This window comes from Heterodontus francisci, chromosome 34 (assembly GCF_036365525.1).
Source record: "Heterodontus francisci isolate sHetFra1 chromosome 34, sHetFra1.hap1, whole genome shotgun sequence".
Classification (NCBI taxonomy): Eukaryota; Metazoa; Chordata; class Chondrichthyes; order Heterodontiformes; family Heterodontidae; genus Heterodontus; species Heterodontus francisci.
Window position 1 is genome coordinate 47,062,835 of NC_090404.1, and position 27,080 is coordinate 47,089,914.

Consider the following 27,080-nt stretch of genomic DNA (forward strand, 5'->3'; position numbering starts at 1 on the left):
TGAGTGTCCCCGCCTGTCATTCGGGAGAGCGGGGTTCAATTCACCGACGGTGAGGCGTGAGCCTTGCTGAGGTCACCCGAGAGCTGTTCAGGGAAACATTTTGAATTCCAAATCGCTTTGCACTGCCGCATGGAGACTCTCATCCACAACACGTACGCGGCCCGCCACCCGTTTTATCAAAACTATCAACAGCAAACATGTTCCACACATCCGCCTATCACAATCACCGCACAACATCCGCTCTTTACTCATCAGACTGGCCACTTTCTCTTCTTTGCATTCACAAAGCGGCTCCTTCAAAATGCACTAAACACATTTTCCTTGGCACATTTCATTGCTTCATTAAACCGCGACGCTTTCTCCAACCAACATGCTTTATAAGCCACGACGCAACACATTTCACTACATCTTTCACGCGGCAGCAACACCATTGCGTTCATAGTCTGACAGCAAAATAGCCCTCTAGCAGCCACACACCACCACCTGTTCAAGGCAGATAGACAATCTGAGGAGGAAGGTCACACACCTTGTACGCCATCAAACTTCAGTAAGGGCCACCTGGACGGAAAGAAGTGAAAGGTGGCAAAGGTTAATAACCTCGAATGGCTCAGTAACAAGCGCAACGAGACAAGGTGCTCAGAGGCACTGAAGAAAGTGTTGGGAATGCTACATGCCCAATACACATAGCCTGTGCGATCCCTTTGCAAGAGCTACTCAACGTATTCGAGTGCTCAGCCCTCGGCCTTGATTTTTTTTTTAATTCCCTTGCAGCATCCTGCCATTCTCTCTTGAATGTTAACATTCAATCTGAAAGCACACGACTTTCAGTCAGCTCACACAACAACATGCTGCCTAAACTAATCCTTCTTTCCTTGTACGTCTGCTTCGAATGCGAATCACCTTATCTTCTTGTCCTCTGGTTAACCCTTCCCTCCTGCCACAAAAAAGCTTTCTCGCTCAAAACAGTCCTTGTTTGGAACACCAAGATCAAAACTTCTGTGAGCACGAGAGAACAAAGCCCATCTTGCACTTTTGCACACCGTGTACCTGAAGTCATCCACGGCGAGCCCATGGTGCCAATCCTTCTCGATACCCACACGAAGGATTTCTTTCTAAAGTGTGGTGTCGGGAAAGGGGAAAAGAATAATGCAGCGTGGGCCAAAACATTGAACTCCAAGTATTTTGCATATCGTGCTTGCTTCTGTTGCAAAGCCAGGAAAAGAGAGAAAAACAAACAAGTAAAGAAAGAAAGAAAGAAACAAGCAAACAAGCAAAAAAAAAACCATATGCGTTTCCTGCTTGCCTGCAGTGGCCGATGATGTGCAATATCAAGCCCGCAAAAGTGCGAATCCGCCGTCCAGATCTCTGCAGCTGTCACAGGACCGAACTGGATGAAAGTGTTGAATGTATGCCATCACAGAGAGGAGGCAAATCACTGTGCGATGTAACATCAATGATGTGGGATGAGGGATAAAATTGAATTGATTGAGTCAAGAGCTTTAGCGGTGGTACTGCGTCGGCTGCCTGGCTCCAAAGTAGAAGCCTAAATGGTGATGGAAACGTGCCCCCTCCAAGCTGACACAACATCTCTGAAGCCCAAAGGTGGCTGGCAATCTCTGGCAAACTGTAGGAAGCCTTTCTGTGTGCTTCCTCGTTAGTATAGTGGTGAGTGTCCCCGCCTGTCACGCAGGAGACTGGGGTTTAATTGACCGACGGGGAGGCGTGAGCCTTGCTGAGGCCACCCGAGAGCGGTCAGGGGAAACTTTTTGAATTCCAAATCGCTTTGCACTGCCGCATGGAGACTCTCATCCACAACACGTACGCGGCCCGCCACCCGTTTTATCAAAACTATCAACAGCAAACATGTTCCACACATCCGCCTATCACAATCACCGCACAACATCCGCTCTTTACTCATCAGACTGGCCACTTTCTCTTCTTTGCATTCTCAAAGCGGCTCATTCAAAATGCACTAAACACATTTTCCTTGGCACATTTCATTGCTTCATTAAACCGCGACGCTTTCTACAACAAACATGCTTTATAAGCCACGACGCAACACATTTCACTACATCTTTCACGCGGCAGCAACACCATTGCGTTCATAGTCTGACAGCAAAATGACCCTCTAGCAGCCACACACCACCACCTGTTCAAGGCAGATAGACAATCTGAGGAGGAAGGTCACACACCTTGTACGCCATCAAACTTCAGCTAGGGCCACCTGGACGGAAAGAAGTGAAAGGTGGCAAAGGTTAATAACCTCGAATGGCTCAGTAACAGGCGCAACGAGACAAGGTGCTCAGAGGCACTGAAGAAAGTGTTGGGAATGCTACATGCCCAATACACATAGCCTGTGCGATCCCTTTGCAAGAGCTACTCAACGTATTCGAGTGATCAGCCCTCGGCCCTGATTTTTTTTTTAATTCCCTTGCAGCATCCTGCCATTCTCTCTTGAATGTTAACATTCAATCTGAAAGCACACGACTTTCAGTCAGCTCACACAACAACATGCTGCCTAAACTAATCCTTCTTTCCTTGTACGTCTGCTTCGAATGCGAATCACCTTATCTTCTTGTCCTCTGGTTAACCCTTCCCTCCTGCCACAAAAAAGATTTCTCGCTCAAAACAGTCCTTGTTTGGAACACCAAGATCAAAACTTCTGTGAGCACGAGAGAACAACGCCCACCTTGCACTTTTGCACACCGTGTACCTGAAGTCATCCACGGCGAGCCCATGGTGCCAATCCTTCTCGATACCCACACGAAGGATTTCTTTCTAAAGTGTGGTGTCGGGAAAGGGGAAAAGAATAATGCAGCGTGGGCCAAAACATTGAACTCCAAGTATTTTGCATATCGTGCTTGCTTCTGTTGCAAAGCCAGGAAAAGAGAGAAAAACAAACAAGTAAAGAAAGAAAGAAACAAACAAGCAAACAAGCAAAAAAAAAAACCATATGCGTTTCCTGCTTGCCTGTAGTGGCCGATGATGTGCAATATCAAGCCCGCAAAAGTGCGAATCCGCCGTCCAGATCTCTGCAGCTGTCACAGGACTGAACTGGATGAAAGTGTTGAATGTATGCCATCACAGAGAGGAGGCAAATCACTGTGCGATGTAACATCAATGATGTGGGATGAGGGATAAAATTGAATTGATTGAGTCAAGAGCTTTAGCGGTGGTACTGCGTCGGCTGCCTGGCTCCAAAGTAGAAGCCTAAATGGTGATGGAAACGTGCCCCCTCCAAGCTGACACAACATCTCTGAAGGCCAAAGGTGGCTGGCAATCTCTGGCAAACTGTAGGAAAATTTTCTGTGTGCTTCCTCGTTAGTATAGTGGTGAGTGTCCCCGCCTGTCATTCGAGAAAGCGGGGTTCAATTCACCGACGGGGAGGCGTGAGCCTTGCTGAGGTCACCCGAGAGCTGTTAGGGGAAACTTTTTGAATTCCAAATCGCTTTGCACTGCCGCATGGAGACTCTCATCCACAACACGTACGCGGCCCGCCACCCGTTTTATCAAAACTATCAACAGCAAACATGTTCCACACATCCGCCTATCACAATCACCGCACAACATCCGCTCTTTACTCATCAGACTGGTCACTTTCTTTTCTTTGCATTCACAAAGCGGCTCATTCAAAATGCACTAAATACATTTTCCTTGGCACATTTCATTGCTTCATTAAACCGCGACGCTTTCTACAACCAACATGATTTATAAGCCACGACGCAACACATTTCACTACATCTTTCACGCGGCAGCAACACCATTGCGTTCATAGTCTGACAGCAAAATAGCCCTCTAGCAGCCACACACCACCACCTGTTCAAGGCAGATAGACAATCTGAGGAGGAAGGTCACACACCTTGTACGCCATCAAACCTCAGCAAGGGCCACCTGGACGGAAAGAAGTGAAAGGTGGCAAAGGTTAATAACCTCGAATGGCTCAGTAACAAGCGCAAAGAGACAAGGTGCTCAGAGGCACTGAAGAAAGTGTTGGGAATGCTACATGCCCAATACACATAGCCTGTGCGATCCCTTTGCAAGAGCTACTCAACGTATTCGAGTGATCAGCCCTCGGCCCTGATTTTTTTTTAAATTCCCTTGCAGCATCCTGCCATTCTCTCTTGAATGTTAACATTCAATCTGAAAGCACACGACTTTCAGTCAGCTCACACAACAACATGCTGCCTAAACTAATCCTTCTTTCCTTGTACGTCTGCTTCGAATGCGAATCACCTTATCTTCTTGTCCTCTGGTTAACCCTTCCCTCCTACCACAAAAAAGCTTTCTCGCTCAAAACAGTCCTTGTTTGGAACACCAAGATCAAAACTTCTGTGAGCACGAGAGAACAACGCCCATCTTGCACTTTTGCACACCGTGTACCTGAAGTCATCCACGGCGAGCCCATGGTGCCAATCCTTCTCGATACCCACACGAAGGATTTCTTTCTAAAGTGTGGTGTCGGGAAAGGGGAAAAGAATAATGCAGCGTGGGCCAAAACATTGAACTCCAAGTATTTTGCATATCGTGCTTGCTTCTGTTGCAAAGCCAGGAAAAGAGAGAAAAACAAACAAGTAAAGAAAGAAAGAAACAGACAAGCAAACAAGCAAAAAAAAAACCATATGCGTTTCCTGCTTGCCTGTAGTGGCCGATGATGTGCAATATCAAGCCCGCAAAAGTGCGAATCCGCCGTCCAGATCTCCGCAGCTGTCACAGGACTGAACTGGATGAAAGTGTTGAATGTATGCCATCACAGAGAGGAGGCAAATCACTGTGCGATGTAACATCAATGATGTGGGATGAGGGATAAAATTGAATTGATTGAGTCAAGAGCTATAGCGGTGGTACTGCGTCGGCTTCCTGGCTCCAAAGTAGAAGCCTAAATGGTGATGGAAACGTGCCCCCTCCAAGCTGACACAACATCTCTGAAGCCCAAAGGTGGCTGGCAATCTCTGGCAAACTGTCGGAATCCTTTCTGTGTGCTTCCTCGTTAGTATAGTGGTGAGTATCCCCGCCTGTCACGCGGGAGACCGGGGTTCAATTCCCCGACGGGGAGGCGTGAGCGTTGCTGATGCCACCTGAGAGCTGTTAGGGGAAACTTCTTGAATTCCAAATCGCTTTGCACTGCCGCATGGAGACTCTCATCCACAACACGTACGCGGCCTGCCACCAGTTTTATCAAAACTATCAACAGCAAACATGTTCCACACATCCGCCTATCACAATCACCGCACAACATCCGCTCTTTACTCATCAGACTGGCCACTTTCTCTTCTTTGCATTCTCAAAGCGGCTCATTCAAAATGCACTAAAGACATTTTCCTTGGCACATTTCATTGCTTCATTAAACCGCGACGCTTTCTCCAACCAACATGCTTTATAAGCCACGACGCAACACATTTCACTACATCTTTCACGCGGCAGCAACACCATTGCGTTCATAGTCTGACAGCAAAATAGCCCTCTAGCAGCCACACACCACCACCTGTACAAGGCAGATAGACAATCTGAGAAGGAAGGTCACACACCTTGTAGGCCATCAAACTTCAGTAAGGGCCACCTGGACGGAAAGAAGTGAAAGGTGGCAAAGGTTAATAACCTCGAATGGCTCAGTAACAAGCGCAACGAGACAAGGTGCTCAGAGGCACTGAAGAAAGTGTTGGGAATGCTACATGCCCAATACACATAGCCTGTGCGATTCCTTTGCAAGAGCTACTCAGCGTATTCGAGTGATCAGCCCTCGGCCCTGATTTTTCTTTAATTCCCTTGCAGCATCCTGCCATTCTCTCTTGCATGTTAACATTCAATCTGAAAGCACACGACTTTCAGTCAGCTCACACAACAACATGCTGCCTAAACTAATCCTTCTTTCCTTGTACGTCTGCTTCGAATGCGAATCACCTTATCTTCTTGTCCTCTGGTTAACCCTTCCCTCCTGCCACAAAAAAGCTTTCTCGCTCAAAACAGTCCTTGTTTGGAACACCAAGATCAAAACTTCTGTGAGCACGAGAGAACAACGCCCATCTTGCACTTTTGCACACCGAGTACCTGAAGTCATCCACGGCGAGCCCATGGTGCCAATCCTTCTCGATACCCACACGAAGGATTTCTTTCTAAAGTGTGGTGTCGGGAAAGGGGAAAAGAATAATGCAGCGTGGGCCAAAACATTGAACTCCAAGTATTTTGCATATCGTGCTTGCTTCTGTTGCAAAGCCAGGAAAAGAGAGAAAAACAAACAAGTAAAGAAAGAAAGAAACAAACAAGCAAAAAAAAAACCATATGCGTTTGCTGCTTGCCTGTAGTGGCCGATGATGTGCAATATCAAGCCCGCAAAAGTGCGAATCCGCCGTCCAGATCTCTGCAGCTGTCACAGGACTGAACTGGATGAAAGTGTTGAATGTATGCCATCACAGAGAGGAGGCAAATCACTGTGCGATGTAACATCAATGATGTGGGATGACGGATAAAATTGAATTGATTGAGTCAAGAGCTTTAGCGGTGGTACTGCGTCGGCTGCCTGGCTCCAAAGTAGAAGCCTAAATGGTGATGGAAACGTGCCACCTCCAAGCTGACACAACATCTCTGAAGCCCAAAGGTGGCTGGCAATCTCTGGCAAACTGTCGGAAACGTTTCTGTGCCCTTCCTCGTTAGTATAGTGGTGAGTATCCTCGCCTATCACGCGGGAGACCGGGGTTCAATTCCCCGACGGGGAGGTGTGAGCGTTGCTCAGGCCACCCGAAAGCTGTTAGAGGAAACTTTTTGAATTCCAAATCGCTTTGCACTGCCGCATGGCGACTCTCATCCACAACACGTACGCGGCCCGCCACCCGTTTTATCAAAACTATCAACAGCAAACATGTTCCACACATACGCCTATCACAATCACCGCACAACATCCGCTCTTGACTCATCAGACTGGCCACTTTCTCTTCTTTGCATTCACAAAGCGGCTCATTCAAAATGCACTAAACACATTTTCCTTGGCACATTTCATTGCTTCATTAAACCGCGGCGCTTTCGACAACCAACATGCTTTATAAGCCACGACGCAATACTTTTCATTACATCATTCACGCGGCAGCAACACCATTGCGTTCATAGTCTGACAGCAAAATAACCCTCTAGCAGCCACACACCACCACCTGTTCAAGGCAGATAGACAATCTGAGGAGGAAGGTCACACACCTTGTACGCCATCAAATTTCAGCAAGGGCCACCTGGACGGAAAGAAGTGAAAGGTGGCAAAGGTTAATAACCTCGAATGGCTCAGTAACAAGCGCAACGAGACAAGGTGCTCAGAGGCACTGAAGAAAGTGTTTGGAATGCTACATGCCCAATACACATAGCCTGTGCGATCCCTTTGCAAGAGCTACTCAACGTATTCGAGTGATCAGCCCTCGGCCCTGATTTTTTTTTAAATTCCCTTGCAGCATCCTGCCATTCTCTCTTGAATGTTAACATTCAATCTGAAAGCACACGACTTTCAGTCAGCTCACACAGCAACATGCTGCCTAAACTAATCCTTCTTTCCTTGTACGTCTGCTTCGAATGCATATCACCTTATCTTCTTGTCCTCTGGTTAACCCTTCCCTCCTGCCACAAAAAAGCTTTCTCGCTCAAAACAGTCCTTGTTTGGAACACCAAGATCAAAACTTCTGTGAGCACGAGAGAACAACGCCCATCTTGCACTTTTGCACACCGTGTACCTGAAGTCATCCACGGCGAGCCCATGGTGCCAATCCTTCTCGATACCCACATGAAGGATTTCTTTCTAAAGTGTGGTGTCGGGAAAGGGGAAAAGAATAATGCAGCGTGGGCCAAAACATTGAACTCCAAATATTTTGTATATCGTGCTTGCTTCTGTTGCAAAGCCAGGAAAAGAGAGAAAAACAAACAAGTAAAGAAAGAAAGAAACAAACAAACAAACAAGCAAAAAAAATCATATGCGTTTCCTGCTTGCCTGTAGTGGCCGATGATGTGCAATATCAAGCCCGCAAAAGTGCGAATCCGCCGTCCAGATCTCTGCAGCTGTCACAGGACTGAACTGGATGAAAGTGTTGAATGTCTGCCATCACAGAGAGGAGGCAAATCACTGTGCAATGTAACATCAATGATGTGGGATGAGGGATAAAATTGAATTGATTGAGTCAAGAGCTTTAGCGGTGGTACTGCGTCGGCTGCCTGGCTCCAAAGTAGAAGCCTAAATGGTGATGGAAACGTGCCCCCCTCCAAGCTGACACAACATCTATGAAGCCCAAAGGTAGCTGGAAATCTCTGGCAAACTGTAGAAAGCGTTTCCGTGTGCTTCCTCGTTAGTATAGTGGTGAGTGTCCCGTCTCTCACGCGGGAGACCGCTGTTCAATTCCCCGACGGGGAAGCGTGAGTGTTGCTGAGGCCACCCAGAGCGGGAAGGGAAAACTTTTTGAATTCCAAATCGCATTGCACTGCCGCATGGAGACTCTCATCCACAACACGTACGCGGCCCGCCACCCGTTTTATCAAAACTATCAACAGCAAACATGTTCCACACATCCGCCTATCACAATCACCGCACAACATCCGCTCTTTACTCATCAGACTGGCCACTTTCTCTTCTTTGCATTCACAAAGCGGCTCATTCAAATTGCACTAAACACATTTTCCTTGGCACATTTCATTGCTTCATTAAACCGCGACGCTTTCTACAACCAACATGCTTTATAAGCCACGACGCAACACATTTCACTACATCTTTCACGCGGCAGCAACACCATTGCGTTCATAGTCTGACAGCAAAATAACCCTCTAGCAGCCACACACCACCACCTGTTCAAGGCAGATAGACAATCTGAGGAGGAAGGTCACACACCTTGTACGCCATCAAACTTCAGCAAGGGCCACCTGGACGGAAAGAAGTGAAAGGTGGCAAAGGTTAATAACCTCGAATGGCTCAGTAACAAGCGCAACGAGACAAGGTGCTCAGAGGCACTGAAGAAAGTGTTGGGAATGCGACATGCCCAATACACATAGCCTGTGCGATCCCTTTGCAAGAGCTACTCAACGTATTCGAGTGATCAGCCCTCGGCCCTGATTTTTTTTTAATTCCCTTGCAGCATCCTGCCATTCTCTCCTGAATGTTAACATTCAATCTGAAAGCACACGACTTTCAGTCAGCTCACACAACAACATGCTGCCTAAACTAATCCTTCTTTCCTTGTACGTCTGCTTCGAATGCGAATCACCTTATCTTCTTGTCCTCTGGTTAACCCTTCCCTCCTGCCACAAAAAAGCTTGCTCGCTCAAAACAGTCCTTGTTTGGAACACCAAGATCAAAACTTCTGTGAGCACGATAGAACAACGCCCATCTTGCACTTTTGCACACCGTGTACCTGAAGTCATCCACGGCGAGCCCATGGTGCCAATCCTTCTCGATACCCACATGAAGGATTTCTTTCTAAAGTGTGGTGTCGGGAAAGGGGAAAAGAATAATGCAGCGTGGGCCAAAACATTGAACTCCAAGTATTTTGCATATTGTGCTTGCTTCTGTTGCAAAGCCAGGAAAAGAGATAAAAAGAAACAAGTAAAGAAAGAAAGAAACAAACAAGCAAACAAGCAAAAAAAAATCATATGCGTTTCCTGCTTGCCTGTAGTGGCCGATGATGTGCAATATCAAGCCCGCAAAAGTGCGAATCCGCCGTCCAGATCTCTGCAGCTGTCACAGGACTGAACTGGATGAAAGTGTTGAATGTATGCCATCACAGAGAGGAGGCAAATCACTGTGCGATGTAACATCAATGATGTGGGATGAGGGATAAAATTGAATTGATTGAGTCAAGAGCTTTAGCGGTGGTACTGCGTCGGCTGCCTGGCTGCAAAGTAGAAGCCTAAATGGTGATGGAAACGTGCCCCCTCCAAGCTGACACAACATCTATGAAGCCCAAAGGTCGCTGGCAATCTCTGGCAAACTGTAGAAAGCGTCTCTGTGTGCTTCCTCGTTAGTATAGTGGTGAGTATCCCTGCCTGTCACGCGGGCGACCGGGGTTCAATTTCCCGACGGGTAGGCGTGAGCGTTGCTGAGGCCACCCGAGAGCTGTTCAGGGAAACTTTTTGAATTCCAAATCGCTTTGCACTGCCGCATGGAGACTCTCATCCACAACACGTACGCGGCCCGCCACCCGTTTTATCAAAACTATCAACAGCAAACTTGTTCCACACATCCGCCTATCACAATCACCGCACAACATCCGCTCTTTACTCATCAGACTGGCCACTTTCTCTTCTTTGCATTCACAAAGCGGCTCATTCAAAATGCACTAAACACATTTTCCTTGGCACATTTCATTGCTTCATTAAACCGCGACGCTTTCTACAACCAACATGCTTTATAAGCCACGACGCAACACATTTCACTACATCTTTCACGCGGCAGCAACACCATTGCGTTCATAGTCTGACAGCAAAATAACCCTCTCGCAGCCACACACCACCACCTGTTCAAGGCAGATAGACAATCTGAGGAGGAAGTTCACACACCTTGTACGCCATCAAACTTCAGCAAGGGCCACCTGGACGGAAAGAAGTGAAAGGTGGCAAAGGTTAATAACCTCGAATGGCTCAGTAACAAGCGCAACGAGACAAGGTGCTCAGAGGCACTGAAGAAAGTGTTGGGAATGCGACATGCCCAATACACATAGCCTGTGCGATCCCTTTGCAAGAGCTACTCAACGTATTCGAGTGATCAGCCCTCGGCCCTGATTTTTTTTTAATTCCCTTGCAGCATCCTGCTATTCTCTCTTGAATGTTAACATTCAATCTGAAAGCACACGACTTTCAGTCAGCTCACACAACAACATGCTGCCTAAACTAATCCTTCTTTCCTTGTACGTCTGCTTCGAATGCGAATCACCTTATCTTCTTGTCCTCTGGTTAACCCTTCCCTCCTGCCACAAAAAAGCTTTCTCGCTCAAAACAGTCCTTGTTTGGAACACCAAGATCAAAACTTCTGTGAGCACGAGAGAACAACGCCCATCTTGCACTTTTGCACACCGTGTACCTGAAGTCATCCACGGCGAGCCCATGGTGCCAATCCTTCTCGATACCCACGCGAAGGATTTCTTTCTAAAGTGTGGTGTCGGGAAAGGGGAAAAGAATAATGCAGCGTGGGCCAAAACATTGAACTCCAAGTATTTTGCATATCGTGCTTGCTTCTGTTGCAAAGCCAGGAAAAGAGAGAAAAACAAACAAGTAAAGAAAGAAAGAAACAAACAAGCAAACAAGCAAAAAAAAATCATATGCGTTTCCTGCTTGCCTGTAGTGGCCGATGATGTGCAATATCAAGCCCGCAAAAGTGCGAATCCGCCGTCCAGATCTCTGCAGCTGTCACAGGACTGAACTGGATGAAAGTGTTGAATGTATGCCATAACAGAGAGGAGGCAAATCACTGTGCGATGTAACATCAATGATGTGGGATGAGGGATAAAATTGAATTGATTGAGTCAAGGGCTTTAGCGGTGGTACTGCGTCGGCTGCCTGGCTCCAAAGTAGAAGCCTAAATGGTGATGGAAACGTGCCCCCTCCAAGCTGACACAACATCTATGAAGCCCAATGGTGGCTGGCAATCTCCGGCAAACTGTAGGAAGCGTTTCTGCGTGCTTCTTCGTTAGTATAGTGGTGAGTATCCCCGCCTGTCTCGCGGGAGACCGGGGTTCTATTCCCCGACGGGGAGGCGTGAGCGTTGCTGAGGCCACCCGAGAGCTGTTCAGGGAAACTTTTTGAATTCCAAATCGCATTGCACTGCCGCATGGAGACTCTCATCCACAACACGTACGCGGCCCGCCACCCGTTTTATCAAAACTATCAACAGCAAACATGTTCCACACATCCGCCTATCACAATCACCGCACAACATCCGCTCTTTACTCATCAGACTGGCCACTTTCTCTTCTTTGCATTCACAAAGCGGCTCATTCAAAATGCACTAAACACATTTTCCTTGGCACATTTCATTGCTTCATTAAACCGCGACGCTTTCTACAACCAACATGCTTTATAAGCCACGACGCAACACATTTCATTACATCTTTCACGCGGCAGCAACACCATTGCGTTCATAGTCTGACAGCAAAATAACCCTCTAGCAGCCACACACCACCACCTGTTCAAGGCAGATAGACAATCTGAGGAGGAAGGTCACACACCTTGTACGCCATCAAACTTCAGCAAGGGCCACCTGGACGGAAAGAAGTGAAAGGTGGCAAAGGTTAATAACCTCGAATGGCTCAGTAACAAGCGCAACGAGACAAGGTGCTCAGAGGCACTGAAGAAAGTGTTGGGAATGCGACATGCCCAATACACATAGCCTGTGCGATCCCTTTGCAAGAGCTACTCAACGTATTCGAGTGATCAGCCCTCGGCCATGATTTTTTTTTTAATTCCCTTGCAACATCCTGCCATTCTCTCTTGAATGTTAACATTCAATCTGAAAGCACACGACTTTCAGTCAGCTCACACAACAACATGCTGCCTAAACTAATCCTTCTTTCCTTGTACGTCTGCTTCGAATGCGAATCACCTTATCTTCTTGTCCTCTGGTTAACCCTTCCCTCCTGCCACAAAAAAGCTTTCTCGCTCAAAACAGTCCTTGTTTGGAACACCAAGATCAAAACTTCTGTGAGCACGAGAGAACAACGCCCATCTTGCACTTTTGCACACCGTGTACCTGAAGTCATCCACGGCGAGCCCATGGTGCCAATCCTTCTCGATACCCACGCGAAGGATTTCTTTCTAAAGTGTGGTGTCGGGAAAGGGGAAAAGAATAATGCAGCGTGGGCCAAAACATTGAACTCCAAGTATTTTGCATATCGTGCTTGCTTCTGTTGCAAAGCCAGGAAAAGAGAGAAAAACAAACAAGTAAAGAAAGAAAGAAACAAACAAGCAAACAAGCAAAAAAAAATCATATGCGTTTCCTGCTTGCCTGTAGTGGCCGATGATGTGCAATATCAAGCCCGCAAAAGTGCGAATCCGCCGTCCAGATCTCTGCAGCTGTCACAGGACTGAACTGGATGAAAGTGTTGAATGTATGCCATAACAGAGAGGAGGCAAATCACTGTGCGATGTAACATCAATGATGTGGGATGAGGGATAAAATTGAATTGATTGAGTCAAGAGCTTTAGCGGTGGTACTGCGTCGGCTGCCTGGCTCCAAAGTAGAAGCCTAAATGGTGATGGAAACGTGCCCCCTCCAAGCTGACACAACATCTATGAAGCCCAAAGGTCGCTGGCAATCTCCGGCAAACTGTAGAAAGCGTCTCTGTGTGCTTCCTCGTTAGTATAGTGGTGAGTATCCCTGCCTGTCACGCGGGCGACCGGGGTTCAATTCCCCGACGGGTAGGCGTGAGCGTTGCTGAGGCCACCCGAGAGCTGTTCAGGGAAACTTTTTGAATTCCAAATCGCTTTGCACTGCCGCATGGAGACTCTCATCCACAACACGTACGCGGCCCGCCACCCGTTTTATCAAAACTATCAACAGCAAACTTGTTCCACACATCCGCCTATCACAATCACCGCACAACATCCGCTCTTTACTCATCAGACTGGCCACTTTCTCTTCTTTGCATTCACAAAGCGGCTCATTCAAAATGCACTAAACACATTTTCCTTGGCACATTTCATTGCTTCATTAAACCGCGACGCTTTCTACAACCAACATGCTTTATAAGCCACGACGCAACACATTTCACTACATCTTTCACGCGGCAGCAACACCATTGCGTTCATAGTCTGACAGCAAAATAACCCTCTCGCAGCCACACACCACCACCTGTTCAAGGCAGATAGACAATCTGAGGAGGAAGTTCACACACCTTGTACGCCATCAAACTTCAGCAAGGGCCACCTGGACTGAAAGAAGTGAAAGGTGGCAAAGGTTAATAACCTCGAATGGCTCAGTAACAAGCGCAACGAGACAAGGTGCTCAGAGGCACTGAAGAAAGTGTTGGGAATGCGACATGCCCAATACACATAGCCTGTGCGATCCCTTTGCAAGAGCTACTCAACGTATTCGAGTGATCAGCCCTCGGCCCTGATTTTTTTTTAATTCCCTTGCAGCATCCTGCTATTCTCTCTTGAATGTTAACATTCAATCTGAAAGCACACGACTTTCAGTCAGCTCACACAACAACATGCTGCCTAAACTAATCCTTCTTTCCTTGTACGTCTGCTTCGAATGCGAATCACCTTATCTTCTTGTCCTCTGGTTAACCCTTCCCTCCTGCCACAAAAAAGCTTTCTCGCTCAAAACAGTCCTTGTTTGGAACACCAAGATCAAAACTTCTGTGAGCACGAGAGAACAACGCCCATCTTGCACTTTTGCACACCGTGTACCTGACGTCATCCACGGCGAGCCCATGGTGCCAATCCTTCTCGATACCCACGCGAAGGATTTCTTTCTAAAGTGTGGTGTCGGGAAAGGGGAAAAGAATAATGCAGCGTGGGCCAAAACATTGAACTCCAAGTATTTTGCATATCGTGCTTGCTTCTGTTGCAAAGCCAGGAAAAGAGAGAAAAACAAACAAGTAAAGAAAGAAAGAAACAAACAAGCAAACAAGCAAAAAAAAATCATATGCGTTTCCTGCTTGCCTGTAGTGGCCGATGATGTGCAATATCAAGCCCGCAAAAGTGCGAATCCGCCGTCCAGATCTCTGCAGCTGTCACAGGACTGAACTGGATGAAAGTGTTGAATGTATGCCATAACAGAGAGGAGGCAAATCACTGTGCGATGTAACATCAATGATGTGGGATGAGGGATAAAATTGAATTGATTGAGTCAAGAGCTTTAGCGGTGGTACTGCGTCGGCTGCCTGGCTCCAAAGTAGAAGCCTAAATGGTGATGGAAACGTGCCCCCTCCAAGCTGACACAACATCTATGAAGCCCAATGGTGGCTGGCAATCTCCGGCAAACTGTAGGAAGCGTTTCTGCGTGCTTCCTCGTTAGTATAGTGGTGAGTATCCCCGCCTGTCTCGCGGGAGACCGGGGTTCAATTCCCCGACGGGGAGGCGTGAGCGTTGCTGAGGCCACCCGAGAGCTGTTCAGGGAAACTTTTTGAATTCCAAATCGCATTGCACTGCCGCATGGAGACTCTCATCCACAACACGTACGCGGCCCGCCACCCGTTTTATCAAAACTATCAACAGCAAACATGTTCCACACATCCGCCTATCACAATCACCGCACAACATCCGCTCTTTACTCATCAGACTGGCCACTTTCTCTTCTTTGCATTCACAAAGCGGCTCATTCAAAATGCACTAAACACATTTTCCTTGGCACATTTCATTGCTTCATTAAACCGCGACGCTTTCTACAACCAACATGCTTTATAAGCCACGACGCAACACATTTCATTACATCTTTCACGCGGCAGCAACACCATTGCGTTAATAGTCTGACAGCAAAATCACCCTCTAGCAGCCACACACCACCACCTGTTCAAGGCAGATAGACAATCTGAGGAGGAAGGTCACACACCTTGTACGCCATCAAACTTCAGCAAGGGCCACCTGGACGGAAAGAAGTGAAAGGTGGCAAAGGTTAATAACCTCGAATGGCTCAGTAACAAGCGCAACGAGACAAGGTGCTCAGAGGCACTGAAGAAAGTGTTGGGAATGCGACATGCCCAATACACATAGCCTGTGCGATCCCTTTGCAAGAGCTACTCAACGTATTCGAGTGATCAGCCCTAGGCCATGATTTTTTTTTTAATTCCCTTGCAACATCCTGCCATTCTCTCTTGAATGTTAACATTCAATCTGAAAGCACACGACTTTCAGTCAGCTCACACAACAACATGCTGCCTAAACTAATCCTTCTTTCCTTGTACGTCTGCTTCGAATGCGAATCACCTTATCTTCTTGTCCTCTGGTTAACCCTTCCCTCCTGCCACAAAAAAGCTTTCTCGCTCAAAACAGTCCTTGTTTGGAACACCAAGATCAAAACTTCTGTGAGCACGAGAGAACAACGCCCATCTTGCACTTTTGCACACCGTGTACCTGAAGTCATCCACGGCGAGCCCATGGTGCCAATCCTTCTCGATACCCACGCGAAGGATTTCTTTCTAAAGTGTGGTGTCGGGAAAGGGGAAAAGAATAATGCAGCGTGGGCCAAAACATTGAACTCCAAGTATTTTGCATATCGTGCTTGCTTCTGTTGCAAAGCCAGGAAAAGAGAGAAAAACAAACAAGTAAAGAAAGAAAGAAACAAACAAGCAAACAAGCAAAAAAAAATCATATGCGTTTCCTGCTTGCCTGTAGTGGCCGATGATGTGCAATATCAAGCCCGCAAAAGTGCGAATCCGCCGTCCAGATCTCTGCAGCTGTCACAGGACTGAACTGGATGAAAGTGTTGAATGTATGCCATAACAGAGAGGAGGCAAATCACTGTGCGATGTAACATCAATGATGTGGGATGAGGGATAAAATTGAATTGATTGAGTCAAGAGCTTTAGCGGTGGTACTGCGTCGGCTGCCTGGCTCCAAAGTAGAAGCCTAAATGGTGATGGAAACGTGCCCCCTCCAAGCTGACACAACATCTATGAAGCCCAATGGTGGCTGGCAATCTCCGGCAAACTGTAGAAAGCGTTTCTGCGTGCTTCCTCGTTAGTATAGTGGTGAGTATCCCCGCCTGTCTCGCGGGGGACCGGGGTTCAATTCCCCGACGGGGAGGCGTGAGCGTTGCTGAGGCCACCCGAGAGCTGTTAGGGGAAACTTTTTGAATTCCAAATCGCATTGCACTGCCGCATGGAGACTCTCATCCACAACACGTACGCGGCCCGCCACCCGTTTTATCAAAACTATCAACAGCAAACATGTTCCACACATCCGCCTATCACAATCACCGCACAACATCCGCTCTTTACTCATCAGACTGGCCACTTTCTCTTCTTTGCATTCACAAAGCGGCTCATTCAAAATGCACTAAACACATTTTCCTTGGCACATTTCATTGCTTCATTAAACCGCGACGCTTTCTACAACCAACATGCTTTATAAGCCACGACGCAACACATTTCATTACATCTTTCACGCGGCAGCAACACCATTGCGTTCATAGTCTGACAGCAAAATATCCCTCTAGCAGCCACACACCACCACCTGTTCAAGGCAGATAGACAATCTGAGGAGGAAGGTCACACACCTTGTACGCCATCAAACTTCAGCAAGGGCCACCTGGACGGAAAGAAGTGAAAGGTGGCAAAGGTTAATAACCTCGAATGGCTCAGTAACAAGCGCAACGAGACAAGGTGCTCAGAGGCACTGAAGAAAGTGTTGGGAATGCGACATGCCCAATACACATAGCCTGTGCGATCCCTTTGCAAGAGCTACTCAACGTATTCGAGTGATCAGCCCTCGGCCATGATTTTTTTTTTAATTCCCTTGCAACATCCTGCCATTCTCTCTTGAATGTTAACATTCAATCTGAAAGCACACGACTTTCAGTCAGCTCACACAACAACATGCTGCCTAAACTAATCCTTCTTTCCTTGTACGTCTGCTTCGAATGCGAATCACCTTATCTTCTTGTCCTCTGGTTAACCCTTCCCTCCTGCCACAAAAAAGCTTTCTCGCTCAAAACAGTCCTTGTTTGGAACACCAAGATCAAAACTTCTGTGAGCACGAGAGAACAACGCCCATCTTGCACTTTTGCACACCGTGTACCTGAAGTCATCCACGGCGAGCCCATGGTGCCAATCCTTCTCGATACCCACGCGAAGGATTTCTTTCTAAAGTGTGGTGTCGGGAAAGGGGAAAAGAATAATGCAGCGTGGGCCAAAACATTGAACTCCAAGTATTATGCATATCGTGCTTGCTTCTGTTGCAAAGCCAGGAAAAGAGAGAAAAACAAACAAGTAAAGAAAGAAAGAAACAAACAAACAAACAAGCAAAAAAAATCATATGCGTTTCCTGCTTGCCTGTAGTGGCCGATGATGTGCAATATCAAGCCCGCAAAAGTGCGAATCCGCCGTCCAGATCTCTGCAGCTGTCACAGGACTGAACTGGATGAAAGTGTTGAATGTATGCCATCACAGAGAGGAGGCAAATCACTGTGCGATGTAACATCAATGATGTGGGATGAGGGATAAAATTGAATTGATTGAGTCAAGAGCTTTAGCGGTGGTACTGCGTCGGCTGCCTGGCTCCAAAGTAGAAGCCTAAATGGTGATGGAAACGTGCCCCCCTCCAAGCTAACACAACATCTATGAAGCCCAAAGGTAGCTGGCAATCTCTGGCAAACTGTAGAAAGCGTCTCTGTGTGCTTCCTCGTTAGTATAGTGGTGAGTATCCCCGCCTGTCACGCGGGCGACCGGGGTTCAATTCCCCGACGGGAAGGCGTGAGCGTTGCTGAGGCCACCCGAGAGCGGGAAGGGAAAACTTTTAGAATTCCAAATCGCTTTGCACTGCCGCATGGAGATTCTCATCCACAACACGTACGCGGCCCGCCACCCGCTTTCTCAAAACTATCAACAGCAAACATGTTCCACACATCCGCCTATCACAATCACCGCACAACATCCGCTCTTTACTCATCAGACTGGCCACTTTCTCTTCTTTGCATTCACAAAGCGGCTCATTCAAAATGCACTAAACACATTTTCCTTGGCACATTTCATTGCTTCATTAAACCGCGACGCTTTCTACAACCAACATGCTTTATAAGCCACGACGCAACACATTTCACTACATCTTTCACGCGGCAGCAACACCATTGCGTTCATACTCTGACAGCAAAATAACCCTCTAGCAGCCACACACCACCACCTGTTCAAGGCAGATAGACAATCTGAGGAAGAAAGTCACACACCTTGTACGCCATCAAACTTCAGCAAGGGCCACCTGGACGGAAAGAAGTGAAAGGTGGCAAAGGTTAATAACCTCGAATGGCTCAGTAACAAGCGCAACGAGACAAGGTGCTCAGAGGCACTGAAGAAAGTGTTGGGAATGCTACATGCCCAATACACATAGCCTGTGCGATCCCTTTGCAAGAGCTACTCAACGTATTCGAGTGATCAGCCCTCGGCCCTGATTTTTTTTTAATTCCCTTGCAGCATCCTGCCATTCTCTCTTGAATGTTAACATTCAATCTGAAAGCACACGACTTTCAGTCAGCTCACACAACAACATGCAGCCTAAACTAATCCTTCTTGCCTTGTACGTCTGCTTCGAATGCGAATCACCTTATCTTCTTGTCCTCTCGTTAACCCTTCCCTCCTGCCACAAAAAAGCTTTCTCGCTCAAAACAGTCCTTGTTTGGAACACCAAGATCAAAACTTCTGTGAGCACGAGAGAACAACGCCCATCTTGCACTTTTGCACACCGTGTACCTGAAGTCATCCACGGCGAGCCCATGGTGCCAATCCTTCTCGATACCCACACGAAGGATTTCTTTCTAAAGTGTGGTGTCGGGAAAGGGGAAAAGAATAATGCAGCGTGGGCCAAAACATTGAACTCCAAGTATTTTGCATATCGTGCTTGCTTCTGTAGCAAAGCCAGGAAAAGAGAGAAAAACAAACAAGTAAAGAAAGAAAGAAACAAACAAACAAACAAGCAAAAAAAATCATATGCGTTTCCTGCTTGCCTGTAGTGGCCGATGATGTGCAATATCAAGCCCGCAAAAGTGCGAATCCGCCGTCCAGATCTCTGCAGCTGTCACAGGACTGAACTGGATGAAAGTGTTGAATGTATGCCATCACAGAGAGGAGGCAAATCACTGTGCGATGTAACATCAATGATGTGGGATGAGGGATAAAATTGAATTGATTGAGTCAAGAGCTTTAGCGGTGGTACTGCGTCGGCTGCCTGGCTCCAAAGTAGAAGCCTAAATGGTGATGGAAACGTGCCCCCTCCAAGCTGACACAACATCTATGAAGCCCAAAGGTGGCTGGCAATCTCTGGCAAACTGTAGAAAGCGTCTCTGCGTGCTTCCTCGCTATTATAGTGGTGAGTATCCCTGCCTATCACGCGGGTGGCCGGGGTTCAATTCCCCGACGGGGAGGCTGAGCGTTGCTGAGGCCACCAGAGAGCGGTAAAAGAAAACTTTTTGAATTCCAAATCGCTTTGCACTGCCGCATGTAGACTCTTATCCACAACACGTACGCGGCCCGCCACCCGTTTTATCAAAACTATCAACAGCAAACATGTTCCACACATCCGCCTATCACAATCACCGCACAACATCCGCTCTTTACTCATCAGACTGGCCACTTTCTCTTCTTTGCATTCACAAAGCGGCTCATTCAAAATGCACTAAACACATTTTCCTTGGCACATTTCATTGCTTCATTAAACCGCGACGCTTTCTACAACCAACATGCTTTATAAGCCACGACGCAACACATTTCACTACATCTTTCACGCGGCAGCAACACCATTGCGTTCATAGTCTGACAGCAAAATAACCCTCTAGCAGCCACACACCACCACCTGTTCAAGGCAGATAGACAATCTGAGGAAGAAGGTCACACACCTTGTACGCCATCAAACTTCAGCAAGGGCCACCTGGACGGAAAGAAGTGAAAGGTGGCAAAGGTTAATAACCTCGAATGGCTCAGTAACAAGCGCAACGAGACAAGGTGCTCAGAGGCACTGAAGAAAGTGTTGGGAATGCTACATGCCCAATACACATAGCCTGTGCGATCCCTTTGCAAGAGCTACTCAACGTATTCGAGTGATCAGCCCTCGGCCCTGAATTTTTTTTAATTCCCTTGCAGCATCCTGCCATTCTCTCTTGAATGTTAACATTCAATTTGAAAGCACACGACTTTCAGTCAGCTCACACAACAACATGCTGCCTAAACTAATGCTTCTTGCCTTGTACGTCTGCTTCGAATGCGAATCACCTTATCTTCTTGTCCTCTGGTTAACCCTTCCCTCCTGCCACAAAAAAGCTTTCTCGCTCAAAACAGTCCTTGTTTGGAACACCAAGATCAAAACTTCTGTGAGCACGAGAGAACAACGCCCATCTTGCACTTTTGCACACCGTGTACCTGAAGTCATCCACGGCGAGCCCATGGTGCCAATCCTTCTCGATACCCACACGAAGGATTTCTTTCTAAAGTGTGGTGTCGGGAAAGGGGAAAAGAATAATGCAGCGTGGCCAAAACATTGAACTCCAAGTATTTTGCATATCGTGCTTGCTTCTGTTGCAAAGCCAGGAAAAGAGAGAAAAACAAACAAGTAAAGAAAGAATGAAACAAACAAGCAAACAAGCAAAAAAAAAATCATATGCGTTTCCCGCTTGCCTGTAGTGGCCGATGATGTGCAATATCAAGCCCGCAAAAGTGCGAATCCGCCGTCCAGATCTCTGCAGCTGTCACAGGACTGAACTGGATGAAAGTGTTGAATGTATGCCATCACAGAGAGGAGGCAAATCACTGTGCGATGTAACATCAATGATGTGGGATGAGGGATAAAATTGAATTGATTGAGTCAAGAGCTTTAGCGGTGGTACTGCGTCGGCTGCCTGGCTCCAATGTAGAAGCCTAAATGGTGATGGAAACGTGCCCCCTCCAAGCAGACACAACATCTATGAAGCCCAAAGGTGGCTGGCAATCTCTGGCAAACTGTAGAAAGTGTTTCTGTGTGCTTCCTCGTTAGTATAGTGGTGAGTATTCCCGCCTGTCACGCGGGAGACCGGGGTTCAATTCCCCGACGGGGAGGCGTGAGCGTTGCTGAGGCCACCCGAGAGCGGGAAGAGAAAACATTTTGAATTCCAAATCGCTTTGCACTGCCGCATGGAGACTCTCATCCACAACACGTACGCGGCCCGCCACCCGTTTTATCAAATCTATCAACAGCAAACATGTTCCACACATCCGCCTATCACAATCACCGCACAACATCCGCTCTTTACTCATCAGACTGGCCACTTTCTCTTCTTTGCATTCACAAAGCGGCTCATTCAAAATGCACTAAACACATTTTCCTTGGCACATTTCATTGCTTCATTACACCGCGACGCTTTCTACAACCAACATGCTTTATAAGCCACGACGCAACACATTTCACTACTTCTTTCACGCGGCAGCAACACCATTGCGTTCATCGTCTGACAGCAAAATAACCCTCCAGCAGCCACACACCACCACCTGTTCAAGGCAGATAGACAATCTGAGGAGGAAGGTCACACACCTTGTACGCCATCAAACTTCAGCAAGGGCCACCTGGACGGAAAGAAGTGAAAGGTGGCAAAGGTTAATAACCTCGAATGGCTCAATAACAAGCGCAACGAGACAAGGTGCTCAGAGGCACTGAAGAAAGTGTTGGGAATGCTACATGCCCAATACACATAGCCTGTGCGATCCCTTTGCAAGAGCTACTCAACGTATTCGAGTGATCAGCCCTCGGCCCTGATTTTTTTTTAATTCCCTTGCAGCATCCTGCCATTCTCTCTTGAATGTTAACATTCAATCTGAAAGCACACGACTTTCAGTCAGCTCACACAACAACATGCTGCCTAAACTAATCCTTCTTTCCTTGTACGTCTGCTTCGAATGCGAATCACCTTATCTTCTTGTCCTCTGGTTAACCCTTCCCTCCTGCCACAAAAAAGCTTTCTCGCTCAAAACAGTCCTTGTTTGGAACACCAAGATCAAAACTTCTGTGAGCACGAGAGAACAACGCCCATCTTGCACTTTTGCACACCGTGTACCTGAAGTCATCCACGGCGAGCCCATGGTGCCAATCCTTCTCGATACCCACACGAAGGATTTCTTTCCAAAGTGTGGTGTCGGGAAAGGGGAAAAGAATAATGCAGCGTGGGCCAAAACATTGAACTCCAAGTATTTTGCATATCGTGCTTGCTTCTGTTGCAAAGCCAGGAAAAGAGAGAAAAACAAACAAGTAAAGAAAGAAAGAAACAAACAAGCAAACAAGCAAAAAAAAAAATCATATGCGTTTCCTGCTTGCCTGTAGTGGCCGATGATGTGCAATATCAAGCCCGCAAAAGTGCGAATCCGCCGTCCAGATCTCTGCAGCTGTCACAGGACTGAACTGGATGAAAGTGTTGCATGTATGCCATCACAGAGAGGAGGCAAATCACTGTGCGATGTAACATCAATGATGTGGGATGAGGGATAAAATTGAATTGATTGAGTCAAGAGCTTTAGCGGTGGTACTGCGTCGGCTGCCTGGCTCCAAAGTAGAAGCCGAAATGGTGATGGAAACGTGCCCCCTCCAAGCTGACACAACATCTATGAAGCCCAAAGGCGGCTGGCAATCTCTGGCAAACTGTAGAAAGCGTCTCTGTGTGCTTCCTCGTTAGTATAGTGGTGCGTATCCCCGCCTGTCACGCGGGAGACCGGTGTTCAATTTCCCGACGGGGAGGCGTGAGCGTTGCTGAGGCCACCCGAGAGCAGGAAGAGAAAACTTTTTGAATTCCAAATCGCTTTGCACTGCCGCATGGAGACTCTCATCCACAACACGTACGCGGCCCGCCACCCGTTTTATCAAAACTATCAACAGCAAACATGTTCCACACATCCGCCTATCACAATCACCGCACAACATCCGCTCTTTACTCATCAGACTGGCCACTTTCTCTTCTTTGCATTCACAAAGCGGCTCATTCAAAATGCACTAAACACATTTTCCTTGGCACATTTCATTGCTTCATTAAACCGCGACGCTTTCTACGACCAACATGCTTTATAAGCAACGACGCAACACATTTCACTACATCTTTCACGCGGCAGCAACACCATTGCGTTCATAGTCTGACAGCAAAATAACCCTCCAGCAGCCACACACCACCACCTGTTCAAGGCAGATAGACAATCTGAGGAGGAAGGTCACACACCTTGTACGCCATCAAACTTCAGCAAGGGCCACCTGGACGGAAAGAAGTGAAAGGTGGCAAAGGTTAATAACCTCGAATGGCTCAGTAACAAGCACAACGAGACAAGGTGCTCAGAGGCACTGAAGAAAGTGTTGGGAATGCTACATGCCCAATACACATAGCCTGTGCGATCCCTTTGCAAGAGCTACTCAACGTATTCGAGTGATCAGCCCTCGGCCCTGATTTTTTTTTAATTCCCTTGCAGCATCCTGCCATTCTCTCTTGAATGTTAACATTCAATCTGAAAGCACACGACTTTCAGTCAGCTCACACAACAACATGCTGCCTAAACTAATCCTTCTTTCCTTGTACGTCTCCTTCGAATGCGAATCACCTTATCTTCTTGTCCTCTGGTTAACCCTTCCCTCCTGCCACAAAAACGCTTTCTCGCTCAAAACAGTCCTTGTTTGGAACACCAAGATCAAAACTTCTGTGAGCACGAGAGGACAACGCCCATCTTGCACTGTTGCACACCGTGTACCTGAAGTCATCCACGGCGAGCCCATGGTGCCAATCCTTCTCGATACCCACACGAAGGATTTCTTTCTAAAGTGTGGTGTCGGGAAAGGGGAAAAGAATAATGCAGCGTGGGCCAAAACATTGAACTCCAAGTATTTTGCATATCGTGCTTGCTTCTGTTGCAAAGCCAGGAAAAGAGAGAAAAACAAACAAGTCAAGAAAGAAAGAAACAAACAAGCAAACAAGCAAAATAAAATCATATGCGTTTCCTACTTGCCATCAGTGGCCGATGATGTGCAATATCAAGCCCGCAAAAGTGCGAATCCGCCGTCCAGATCTCTGCAGCTGTCACAGGACTGAACTGGATGAAAGTGTTGAATGTATGCCATCACAGAGAGGAGGCAAATCACTGTGCGATGTAACATCAATGATGTGGGATGAGGGATAAAATTGAATTGATTGAGTCAAGAGCTTTAGCGGTGGTACTGCGTCGGCTGCCTGGCTCCAAAGTAGAAGCCTAAATGGTGATGGAAACGTGCCCCCCTCCAAGCTGACACAACATCTTTGAAGCGCAAAGGTGGCTGGCAATCTCTGGCAAACTGTAGAAAGCGTCTCTGTGTGCTTCTTCGTTAGTATAGTGGTGAGTATCCCCACCTGTCACGCGGGAGACCGGGGTTCAATACCCCGACGGGGAGGCGTGAGCGTTGCTAAGGCCACCCGAGAGCTGTTCGGGGTAATTTTTTGAATTCCAAATCGCTTTGCACTGCCGCATGGAGACTCTCATCCACAACACGTCCGCGGCCCGCCACCCGTTTTATCAAAACTATCAACAGCAAACATGTTCCACACATCCGCCTATCACAATCACCGCACAACATCCGCTCTTTACTCATCAGACTGGCCACTTTCTCTTCTTTGCATTCACAAAGTGGCTCATTCAAAATGCACTAAACACATTTTCCTTGGCACATTTCATTGCTTCATTCAACCGCGAAGCTTTCGACAACCAACATGCTTTATAAGCCGCGACGCAACACATTTCACTACATCTTTCACGTGGCAGCAACATCAATGCGTTCATAGTCTGACAGCAAAATAACCCTCCAGCAGCCACACACCACCACCTGTTCAAGGCAGATAGACAATCTGAGGAGGAAGGTCACACACCTTGTACGCCATCAAACTTCAGCAAGGGCCACCTGGACGGAAAGAAGTGAAAGGTGGCAAAGATTAATAACCTCGAATGGCTCAGTAACAAGCGCAACGAGACAAGGTGCTCAGAGGCACTGAAGAAAGTGTTGGGAATGCTACATGCCCAATACACATAGCCTGTGCGATCCCTTTGCAAGAGCTACTCAACGTATTCGAGTGATCAGCCCTCGGCCCTGATTTTTTTTTAATTCCCTTGCAGCATCCTGCCATTCTCTCTTGAATGTTAACATTCAATCTGAAAGCACACGACTTTCAGTCAGCTCACACAACAACATGCTGCCTACACTAATCCTTCTTTCCTTGTCCGTCTGCTTCGAATGCGAATCACCTTATCTTCTTGTCCTCTGGTTAACCTTTTACTCCTGCCACAAAAAAGCTTTCTCGCTCAAAACAGTCCTTGTTTGGAACACCAAGATCAAAACTTCTGTGAGCACGAGAGAACAACGCCCATCTTGCACTTTTGCACACCGTGTACCTGAAGTCATCCACGGCGAGCCCATGGTGCCAATCCTTCTCGATACCCACACGAAGGATTTCTTTCTAAAGTGTGGTGTCGGGAAAGGGGAAAAGAATAATGCAGCGTGGGCCAAAACATTGAACTCCAAGTATTTTGCATATCGTGCTTGCTTCTGTTGCAAAGCCAGGAAAAGAGAGAAAAACAAACAAGTAAAGAAAGAAAGAAAGAAACAAGCAAACAAGCAAAATAAAATCATATGCGTTTCCTGCTTGCCTGTAGTGGCCGATGATGTGCAATATCAAGCCCGCAAAAGTGCGATCCCGCCGTCCAGATCTCTGCAGCTGTCACAGGACTGAACTGGATGAAAGTGTTGAATGCATGCCATCACAGAGAGGAGGCAAATCACTGTGCGATGTAACATCAATGATGTGGGATGAGGGATAAAATTGAATTGATTGAGTCAAGAGCTTTAGCGGTGGTACTGCGTCGGCTGCCTGGCTCCAAAGTCGAAGCCGAAATGGTGATGGAAACGTGCCCCCTCCAAGCTGACACAACATCTTTGAAGCCCAAAGGTGGCTGGCAATCTCTGGCAAACTGTAAAAAGCGTCTCCGTGTGCTTTCTCGTTAGTATAGTGGTGAGTATCCCCGCCTGTCACGCGGGAGACCGGGGTTCAATACCCCGATGGGGAGGCGTGAGCGTTGTCAAGGCCACCCGAGAGCTGTTCGGGGAAACTTTTTGAATTCCAAATCGCTTTGCACTGCCGCATGGAGACTCTCATCCACAACACGTACGCGGCACGCCACCCGTTTTATCAAAACTATCAACAGCAAACATGTTCCACACATCCGCCTATCACAATCACCGCACAACATCCGCTCTTTACTCATCAGACTGGCCACTTTCCCTTCTTTGCATTCACAAAGCGGCTCATTCAAAATGCACTAAACACATTTTCCTTGGCACATTTCATTGCTTCATTAAACCGCGACGCTTTCTACAACCAACATGCTTTATAAGCCACGACGCAACACATTTCACTACATCTTTCACGCGGCAGCAACACCATTGCGTTCATAGTCTGACAGCAA

The 27,080-nt window shown here is 47.3% G+C and overlaps 7 non-coding genes across 7 annotated transcripts; all 7 read left to right on the top strand.

The window, feature by feature from the left end:
* The first annotated feature begins 4,981 nt into the window (after positions 1-4,981).
* trnad-guc (transfer RNA aspartic acid (anticodon GUC)) lies at positions 4,982-5,053 on the top strand. The gene has a single exon. It is a non-coding gene; the product is annotated as a tRNA-Asp (tRNA).
* A 1,585-nt stretch (positions 5,054-6,638) lies between these two features.
* On the top strand, positions 6,639-6,710 carry trnad-auc (transfer RNA aspartic acid (anticodon AUC)). The gene has a single exon. It is a non-coding gene; the product is annotated as a tRNA-Asp (tRNA).
* Positions 6,711-14,958: 8,248 nt separating this feature from the next.
* On the top strand, positions 14,959-15,030 carry trnad-guc (transfer RNA aspartic acid (anticodon GUC)). The gene has a single exon. It is a non-coding gene; the product is annotated as a tRNA-Asp (tRNA).
* Positions 15,031-16,623: 1,593 nt separating this feature from the next.
* Positions 16,624-16,695, top strand: trnad-guc (transfer RNA aspartic acid (anticodon GUC)). Its single transcript has one exon. It is a non-coding gene; the product is annotated as a tRNA-Asp (tRNA).
* A 1,593-nt stretch (positions 16,696-18,288) lies between these two features.
* trnad-guc (transfer RNA aspartic acid (anticodon GUC)) lies at positions 18,289-18,360 on the top strand. The gene has a single exon. It is a non-coding gene; the product is annotated as a tRNA-Asp (tRNA).
* Positions 18,361-21,614: 3,254 nt separating this feature from the next.
* On the top strand, positions 21,615-21,686 carry trnad-guc (transfer RNA aspartic acid (anticodon GUC)). The gene has a single exon. It is a non-coding gene; the product is annotated as a tRNA-Asp (tRNA).
* A 4,923-nt stretch (positions 21,687-26,609) lies between these two features.
* Positions 26,610-26,681, top strand: trnad-guc (transfer RNA aspartic acid (anticodon GUC)). Its single transcript has one exon. It is a non-coding gene; the product is annotated as a tRNA-Asp (tRNA).
* The last annotated feature ends 399 nt before the right edge of the window (positions 26,682-27,080 follow it).